Genomic DNA, 10,236 nt, shown 5'->3' on the forward strand with positions numbered 1-10,236 from the left:
TGGCAGCTCGCTTGTAGCATTGTTTATTTCATCCTGGCTAGCGCTTACTTCTTTTATCCCCACAGAAAGGCATTCTCATCTACTTTCGACCCCAGCTGGTATTCTTATTATCGTGATTCTAAATTCTGGTGCAAACATCTTGCTTGTTTGCATCTGTGTTGGTTAAGGGCCTGGCTGTCCTTTCTTCCTGCTCTTTCTGTTGGGGTGAATTCCGTTGCTTCGTCATTTTGACGGAAGGAAAGGAATGAAGAAGATAAAAGAATGCAAAATTAAAAAATAAGAAACAACACACACACACACACACACACACACACAAATCACACAAATGATGCTAGATCCTAGGTGAGTTGTGGTCTGGTTGTTGAAATGGGCTTGATAGATTAGAGGAAAAAGGGAAAGAACATAAAAAAAGGAAACCGTTTGAAAATTTGGAAAAAAGAACACAGTGGAATAGGATAAACTGAAATGATGGAATTCAAATAGAATTTGACACATTTACAAAAAATTAAACGAATGTAGTCGGAAAAAAACTCAAGGAAATTATTTTAAACCCTGGAAAATAACCACATATTTTTTCTCTTTCTGTCTTCATGAAAAAGAAAGAAATGAAAAAGACAAGAAAAGAGATGGACCAGCGAACAGACTGAAATACGATTGAAGTTACATTGTTGTCCCCTAGAAGTCAAAGGATGAAGCACTTTGTAGTCCATACACTCAGAAGGCGGAGAGACTTGGGTTCCTGAAGAGCCAGGTTGGCCCAGTTGGGCGGTGCTAAGTGTCACGGCTCTGTTCTCCACTAGATGGCGCAGCTAGCCTACAAGTGCGGATTGCTGGGGCGCTTGGAGGTGCAGATGCGCATGCGCGGGAGCGGAGCCCCTGGCGTCACTCAGGTGCCCAGTCTGTAGTATCTGAACTCGGCTGTCTGCGACCAGCAATCCTACCCCCGTCCTTTCTCTCCGGCTTCTGTCCACTGGCCGCTTTTACACTGTCCGTGGCCCAGCCGTCACGTTGCCAGGCGGCACCTTCCTCGTGGGATTTACCTCCCAGGCGGCTGTGTTTCCCGACCCCTCCCTTCTGAGGGCCCGCGGCTGAGACCTGCTCAGATCCTCTGCGTCAGGGTCTCAGCGAGCACTGGCCGGGTGCCGGCCGCACCCAGGAACATCGGCAACACCGTGCCGCTGCCGATGCCCAGAGACTGCGGCTGGGTGCCAGCCTGCGCCCGAAAACGTTCACGCGATGGTGTAGCAGCAGCGTTTCGAGGATTATGGAAAATCACCACACACTTCTGGTAGCGGGCTTCCCCCTTAACGACCTTGTTCCAGCACCAGCGAATGTGGCTGTTCTCCGGGGTCTGCTGGGACCTCTGGGGTCGGCTGGGGTGGCCACACAGACTCTACCTCGTGTCCTCGCAGCAGGGGAACCGCCTTTCTCCGCGTGGTTCGAGACACCCCTCCTCCACCCCCCAGTCTTCACTCTGCTCTCGGGATTCGCCCTTCCGACCAGAGCACCGCCAGGTATCAGATGCGGAGTTTCGCACTCTGCCCTCCCCCTGTTTGTACAGTCTTCATGGAATTTAAACCCGCTCCTTTCTCCTTCCTCCCTTTTTGGTTCAGTGCCTGTGGCTCTTTCCACATTTCCACTTTCTCCCCAGCTGCTTTTGGCGGGGAGAGGGGAGGGCGAGGGGATTGCTTTCCCCATATTCTGCCCCTGTCTCCGTCCTCTCTCTGCAGGCAAAAACAGCTCCCTGCCCCCTGTGGCTTCTCTCTTCCCCAGTTCACCTCTCTGCGCCTCGTCCCCACTGAGTTCTGTGGTTCAGGTTGGGCAACCTGTTGCGTGAATCCTCAGATCAGTTTTCGAGGCGTGCAGGATGGTTTTGTGTTGATGTGGCTGCATGTTATGGATGCAAGACGCAAAGAAACCTTCCATGCTCTTCTGCCATCTTGGCCCCTCCCCCCACACTGCCTTTTCTGTATCGTCACCAATACCCTTAGGAATTGCAGGGTGACTTCTCTGAATTAAGCTTTCCGTGAGAAATCCAGATGAGGCTGGCTGGATTTGGCGAGACCAAATAACGCCGTGCCTATTGCCATGATTGCTCCCACATCACCGCACGTGAGGCCACCTCCTGGTTTTCCATATGCAATCTTCTTTGCTAATTGTCAACAGTTTTTAAAATTGAATGTCTTGACTTCACTGGATTTATATTTTGAAAGAAAAGTTCCTGGAATGCCTGGAAAATATATCGTCACCAGTGGCCCGAGCAGCTCAAGGTTGTCTATTTTAGCTCAGAGTCCAGGGTCCAGCACGGCCAAAGTGAAGTCACAAGGAGGGAATCCTAGACCCACCAGACCTTCTGTAAATGTTCATGGTCGCCTTTATGCCCCCACGAAATGCTCAGGCTGCAGTGCAAGGCATGGAGACTCCGACCTGCCAGCCTGAGCAAGTGCCCAATGCCAGGTCCTCCTGGAAGTCTAGGCAATGCCCGTGCTGGCCAGCGGCGCCCCCTGCTGGACACAGAGCAGTGTGCAAGACTCCCTCTTGTGACCTCCCCCACGGATTACAGAGCCAGGGGTGTGGACTTCATCATGTGTGGGTGAAACACGTGACACACGGCCACCCAGGAAGAGCTGGTCCTAGTCATCTGGGGAGCTGACTGGATGCTTATGGAGGCCGTCTTGAGATCCAGATCAAATATTGTCCGTGTGTGTGTGTGTGTGTGTGTGTGTGCGTGTGATATACAGGTTTTAATCCAGGAAGAGAAAGTTGGATCCCAAAATTTCTACAGGATGACCTAGCATGGTTATTTTCTGTGGCTTTTCCCTTCGTGGCTCAGTTGCACATACACTGTTTGCATTTTACCCACGATTCTGCCCACTTTAGAATCAAATCCACAGGAAAGATAGATTTCACGTGTGCATGTCTTTTGAGATCGAACATCCAGCTAGCCCTGTTGAACTCTTTGACTGAGAAAGTGCCATGCTATCACTCATCTGTGGAATAAAAAACAAAATAGAAGAACATAGGGCAAGCGAAGAAAAAATAAAATAAGATAAAATCACAGCGGGGGGCAAGCCATAGGAGACTCTTCAAAAAATTTTGTTTTCTCTTTATCTTAGAGAGAGAGACAGAGACAGAGACAGAGACAGAGATACAGAGCATGACGAGGGGAGTGTCAGAGAGAGGCGTGCAACAGAATCCAGAGCAGGCTCCAGGCTCTGAGCTGTCATCACAGCGCCGGACACGGGGCTTGAAGTCTCAAACCCTGAGGTCATGAGCTGACGGAATCAGAGTCCACACCGGCTGAGACACCCACGTGCCCCAGGAGAACCCTGAAGTGTAGAGAAGAAAGTGAGGGTTGCTAGAGGGTAAGAGTGGGTGGGCTCCATTTGCATCTGGCGTTATGGAGGGCCCCTGTGGGGGTTGGCAGTGGGTGTTTCATGTAAGCGATGAAGCCCTAAATTCCACCCCTGAAACCAAGACTGCACTCAATGTTAACTAAATTTGATTTGAATTTGGAAAATGGAGGGGGGACTGGGTGCCTCGGTCGGTTGAGTGTCCAACCTCAGCTCAGGTCAGGATCTCATGGTTCGTGGGGTTGAGCTCCACGTTGGGCTCTGTGCTGACAGCTCAGAGCCTGGAGCTGCTTTGGATTCTGTGTTTCTCTCTCTCTCTGCCCCTCCCATGCTCACACTCTGTCTCTGTTTGTGTGTGTGTGTCTCTCTGTTTATTTAAACGTTTTATTTCATGTTTAAAACATGAAAACAACAGACCAATAAATTTTAAAAGTGGATTAAGAAAAAGTATTTTTCCTCTATCGGCTCTGATATTTGAACATCCAGAATTCAATATGGTTTCCTGTACAAAATTCAAATACTGACATTAGTTCCCACTAAGTGTGGTGTGTATGTTTAATGCAGACTGGAAACAACAACAACAACAACAACAACAACAGCAGCAGCAGCAGCAGCAACAACAGGCTTTACCCTGTCAGTGCCTTTCGCAAACGACCAGAGATCTCCTATATGGCCCCCCTCTCCCAGGGGGAATTGAAGGATCATGCACTAATTCCCATTCAACAATGTATTTAGTGAGTCTCTCGCTCCTGAGAAATACAGTTGTGACTTAGAGCATCCATCCATACCCTGACCTGAAATACCACATTGTTGCCTCGGTGTCCACTTGAGACTGTTTTTCTGGGGTGTACAACCGAGGACCAAGATTGCAATGCAACTGACCAGAAATGCCTGAGCCTCCTCCCTTGTGGAGGAGATTGTCCGATGGGGGGATGGTGGTCAACGCTGCGGAACAAGGTAGAGCTGCTTGGTGGCTCAGCAATAAGAGGTGGAAGAAGGTTCCTTTCCCCCGTTTGCTCTGCTGCCTCATGGGAGGGGGATTGTTAAGGGAACCGAATCTAATGAACATGGGCCAGGAAGGCTCCACCCACCCGTCTCCTGAGAAATAAGCATTTATTTGCTCTTTGCCATTTCCAGGCAATTGGCCAATGTTCACATGAACATGTGGAGACTTTACAAAATATATTATGTATACAAGGAAACACTTTGCACAGTTATGAATTCGTGTTTCCTTCTGCTCCTCTCCTTCTGACACAAAACATTCCTGAAAAGGCTGTCTGCTCCCACGTAGAGCTAGAGTTCTTCCAGTTTCCTGGTCATTTGCCACTTCTCCGTGTGGAAGCACTGAGATTGTTTCAAACTCCTTCCCCTGCCGGTGCATGTGTGGATATCACCGAGAGTCCCCACACGCACATGTTTGGGCACATGTACGTTACCAATACACAGAGAGTAGGGAATGGGATGATGGGACCGTGAGTCCCAGGCATTTTCACAGGGACCCCCGGTGCTCTGCCTTCTTTCCACCTTCATGCCTCATTGGCCACTTCCTCTGACCCTTTCAGGCTCTGAGAGTGCCCGATGATCCTCGGTGCTGATGGAGGGGAGAAACCTTCCGAGTCCCCTGCATAATCCACACCTCTCCAATAACCTCATTACAGACAGCCAGCCTTAAAGCTCAGGATTCTCCAGCTCCACTGGAACGCCATACCCCATGAATCCAGCCAGATTCATGGTCCCTCCACATGTCCGGATCACACCCACCTACAACACACAAAATATGGCCTACAAGGGACTGTGAGTGAGTGAGTAGTGAGTGAGGGCGGGTGAGTGTGCACGTGGGCAGGCATGTATCTCAAAGCCTGTAGTGGGATCCCTGCACTGCTTCCTGAGACCTCTGTCCCTTCTTGTTCTTCCTCTTGGTAGCTCTGGCTCTGCCGGGGAGACAAGGGACTTGGTTAATGGCCGTTGCCCTCTGAGGTGGGACGTCCCTGGCTGAACTGTTGAGCCGGTAGATGTTTGGTTCACGGTGATCCTTTCCCATCTCATCTCTGTATTTGGACTGGTGAATTAGGACTGCGTCGGGGGGAAGGGCAAATTCTAATTTCCTGAGGTTGAATCCAGACTTGGGACGGTGGCTTTCTTGGAGGAATCTCCACTGGTCTAACGTGATTGCTGGCGGTGGTGTCTCTTCCACGTGATCCTCCAATTGTGGCACCTCGATGTTGGGGTCGGTTTCAGGCCCCCCTTGGGCCGCAGCCGTGCCTGCGTGGTCAGCCTGGAGGGATGTGGATTCCCCAGCACCTGGCTCACTCCCACGGTCTCTTTCCAATTCACTCTTCTGGATGTAAAAGAGGACATAGGCATGTTGGCTCAGGGCAGACGTCGCATCACTGGCGGTTACCTTCGCATCATCCATTTTGTACCACTGGCCGTTCCCAGCTTTGATGTAACAGAAGTAATGTCCGCTGTGACAATTCCAGCCCGCGTGCACCAGCACGGCATAGAGCACATAAGTCAGCGACCCCCCGTTCTGCCCAGACACGTATCGTCGCATGTCAAGGCGCTCAGGATATTGCACTTCCTTAGCCAGTTTGCTGCCCGTGAAATGGCAGAATCGTTTCAATACCAGCATCAGGACCTTGGGGCAAGTGTGCAAAGTCAACGTCTTGGAAGCAGGTACCTTGTCGAGACAAGTACTACAACGATAGGCATTTTCACCATCCAACCGTTCGGGCTTCACCAAGTGTTGCAAAGCTTGGCTCACACTCTGAGCTGCCCTGATATCCAGGCTAATGTCCAGGTAAGGGTCCAAAGTGCTGGAGACACCCTGGCAGTGGAGACACTGGATTTGAGACCTCCAGTACCCGCCAAAGATTTGCTGGATGAGGGTGGCGTCCTGAGCCTGAGGCTCTGAAGGCTTGTCCTCACGCAAACACGCTTCCTGCATAGCATCCAGAGTGAACATCAGAAACTCATGGGCATCCTCCTGCCTGTGTGTGTGGAAGGCAGCGAGCAGTTTGGGCGGAGGCCGGATCACATCTCCCGGACGGCAGAGGGCCCGGGTCACGTGAGCCTGCAGAGCACACAGCACGCAGAATGGCTGCCTCCCACAGCTTCGGGAGTGCTCCTGGGACAGCATGTAGCCGGCGAGGGGTGGTGTGTACGTCAGACACTGCAGCGCTGCATTCGCATAGCACGTGTTCCCCAGGTTCTGCAGGCCAGCCCCAACCACAGAAGGTCTCCTCCAACTCGCAGGTTTCTTTGCGGGGGCAGACCTATTGACGCGGGAGCCCAACCGTTAGGCAGGTCGCAGGGTGTGTGCGATGACGGTGACGGCTTCTCAGGTAGAGTGGGTCCTCCGTGGCCTTCAGCACCACCCGTATTTGACCCGCAAGAGTTGAGGTTTGGAAAGACATGGAACTGAGACTCCTCTCGGCAGTGGGGAGAGGGCGTCTCCATGTCTCCTGAAACGTGGAGCCTCACGTTGCAGAGCGATGCTTCTCTCAGGAGGCCAGTCTCAGAATGATAGCTGTGGCCCTCTCCTCAGCCCTCGTAAAGCTCGCCCCACCCACCTGACTAGGACCACGTCATCCAATCAGCCACCAGCTGGAGTTGGATGAAGGGTCTTAGGGTGTGGCCACTCTTCTGCAGACAGACGACTCAGCCCAGCCTTCCTCCTGCCCCTCCCTCCTCAAGAGGCACACACACACACACACACACACACACACACACACACACACACGTTTCACCACTTTCTCCACCTCCCTCATTTCCATTGCTCCCTCTCTGGACAGACAGACTTGAGCATTTCCAACCTAGAGGAAATCCTTTTTTGAGTATCCACTTTGCTTTTAGATAACACAAAGTGTCAAGGAATGACGGCCATGAATTTTTTAGGCTATGGAAATCATTTTACCAATTGAGCTCTGGTATCATGTAGGAGCACCTCCTCTCCGTCAGCCAGAATGTATGGGACACCAGCAAATTATTCTGGAATGATTACTGTCCATGGATTTGATTCTAAAACTCCTGAACTGTCTCCATAGGATCTGTGTATACAACTATCACGAAGGTCCTTTGAAACACGTCTGTCTACCAAGGGGTGGCCGAGAAATTGTCCCAAGAAATATCCTTGGCCTGGTTGCAGGCTTTGTAAATGCTTTCTTCATTTTGTAGCTCCCTTCCCAATAGGAGAACAAATCCTAAACCCATCATTTGCCAAATTGTCACTGGTATTACTAGCAAATCACATAGCAAGGTAGGTATAGGTTCCCGTGGTTCAGGACATGTTTGTTGTGGATTTGTGACATTTATAGACGGTTTGAAATGGGAACTTAGACATGCAAGGAACAATGTCCCCTCGAGGAAACTGTGGCTTTAATGTGTCAGTATCTCTAGACCAGATTTCAGAACTGACCAGGTCTACTGGAAATGTGCTTTCTTCTCTAATGTTTGTTTGTTTTTCACTTTTAATTGATTTAATTGATTTATTTGATTTTTAATTGATTTTAATTGATTTGTTTTGAGAGAGAGAGACAGAGACAGAGAGAGACAGAGAGCGAGAGAGAGCGCTCGTGTGGACAAGCCAGGGAGAGACAGAGAGAGAGGGAGAGAGGATCCTCAATTAAACAGTCACCTCCTCGGGGTCACCAACTAGGAGGAAAAGGCTGCGAGCACGTGAGGTGTCTCAGTGCCAAACACACTCATGTGAGGGGAAGGAAAGGGGCAAGGGGTCAAGGAGGACACACAATGGGATGCACAAAAGGAGTCTTCAGACTCTTGTGACCACAGCCTGAAGACACGGCCCTCTCCCTGCCTGGTGCCCTCCAGCCCCACCCACGGCTTCCTCCAGCCTCTGCCTGGCCTCACTGCATGGGACCGGACCACGGCCCCACCCTTACCCGCAGCATGCTTACCCCTGCCACACCCATGCCCACACCTCATCCCAATGCTCTCCGGCCTCAGTTGGCCCGGCCTCACGTCCAGGCCTTTGCTCCACCGGGCCAGCCTGGCACCAGCCACTCTCAGGACCACACCCCAAGGAGAATCTACCAGAGAGTGGGCAGAGGAGGGGGGCGAGCGAGGCCAGGGCACAAGCACACCTTTCCCTGTTCTTCAAATATCCGTTGGCAGGCACCAAGTTTGGACCTGTTTCTGCAAGGAATCATCTCTCCCTTTGGTTGTCATCTCGTCCTAGAAAACCGGTTGTGTTTTCACTGGACGGTGTTAGATGGTAGGAACTCTCACGTGACTGGTCTGAGCAAAGCAAGTTGCCCTATTTAACGTAGTAACTTGAGCCAGTCCATTCCAGACCTTCCTGGAGCATAAAGCTGACCCCTGTCCCAAGACGAGACACCTGCTCCTGTCTGAGTGCCTGGCCCCGACAAGGCCATTCTCCCCGGGTCTGGAGCCTGCCGGTCTTCAGACTCCACGAACACCCCCTTGCTTCTCTAGCCTCAGCCCTGGCCACCTGCCACGTGGGCAAAGAGGCCTGCAGAATTGCTTCCAAAGAACCCTTTGACCACCTAATTCTCTGTCCTCTCTCATCAATCGCTCATCACTCTATGTGTCTATCTCCTAACTCTCGTGTCTCCTTCCCCTCTCTAGTATCTATCTGTGGAATGTCTTTCTCATCCTTTCCTTTGTATCTCTTCTATGCCACCCTCCTTGACGTGACTTGTGAATGAAAATGCCTTTGAGAGACATGTGGACAGCAGCCCCTAACGCTGATTGATTTCCCATGCACATGTTCTTTCAGTTCATGGGATTTTATGTCGACAGACAGAGAGAGAGAGACAGACAGACAGAGAGACAGAGAGAGAGAGAGAGAGGGAGGGAGGGAGGGAGGGAGGGAGAATGTGGGGGAGGGTTAGAGAGAAAAGGAGAGAGGCGATCCCAAGGAGGGAGGGAAACTCAAAGTTCAATCTCCCCAACCCTGAGATCATGACCTGAGCCGCCTCCAGGTCAGACACTTCTCTGACTGAGCCACCCAGGCATCCCGACCCTCATCGGTTTCAAATTCACCTCTAGCATTGTCTTGTTCCCAGGACACTTGGAGAGACTTTATCTTGAAAGGAGAAGAGAGGTTAACCCGTGTTTCTTTGCTGCTTCTGAATACTTAGTTGTTCTCCACTAGGTGAGGATCCAAGTCCCAAGTGCACTTGGGAACAAATGCAGGATTCTACTCGACGTGACGGGAAACTACAGTGTACACACAAAAAAGAAAACCATGCACATTCGGTCGTCTCTGAGCAAATTTTATTAGTTGTGGTAACACTACACACAACGTTGCACTACCAGGGAAAAACAAAAATGCAGACAGCATGTAAAATAGTCCCCGATATGATCTGCAGAAAAACGATATCAGTGAACTATTCTAAACCAAAGATTGCCTCCACTTGCCCAGCCCAGACTGGAATCATTCCTCCGGTGTCCCCAAATTCAGACATTTGCAAACCCAATACACAGTCATTTCGTAGATCCTTAACTTTACATTCGAGTGGACGACCTTTTGCTCTCCTGGCGCTGAATTTCTCATAGAATCTATTGAAACGCGAGAAACGAGACCTTGTTGTTTGAGACGGAGCAGGTGAACCAGAAGGTGTAGATGCATAAAGGAAAAGTGCGCCACGAGCGTCTGCACGTGGGCACTCAACCCACTCCCCGCCCCAAGCAGGACACCAAACACAGTGTGGACGCAAGTTTTTGTCCTTGCAGGTCTTTGGGGGAATTGCTGCTTTAGCAAAAAAAAGTCACGGCCCTGCCTTGGCCTCCGCTCCGCAGTCACCTGCTCGGGGTCACAAGGGCCAGAGGACGAGTGTCCGAGGACATGAGGTGTCTCACTCCCGGTCGCTCTCCTCCGAGGACGAGGAAAGCTGCAGGT

The 10,236-nt window shown here is 51.0% G+C and overlaps 1 pseudogene; it reads right to left on the minus strand.

Annotated features, from left to right (window-relative positions):
• Positions 1-4,285: 4,285 nt before the first annotated feature.
• LOC131506347 (ubiquitin carboxyl-terminal hydrolase 17-like protein 6) lies at positions 4,286-6,848 on the minus strand (annotated as a pseudogene).
• Between the last annotated feature and the right edge of the window lie 3,388 nt (positions 6,849-10,236).

Source organism: Neofelis nebulosa, chromosome 3 (genome assembly GCF_028018385.1).
Source record: "Neofelis nebulosa isolate mNeoNeb1 chromosome 3, mNeoNeb1.pri, whole genome shotgun sequence".
Classification (NCBI taxonomy): Eukaryota; Metazoa; Chordata; class Mammalia; order Carnivora; family Felidae; genus Neofelis; species Neofelis nebulosa.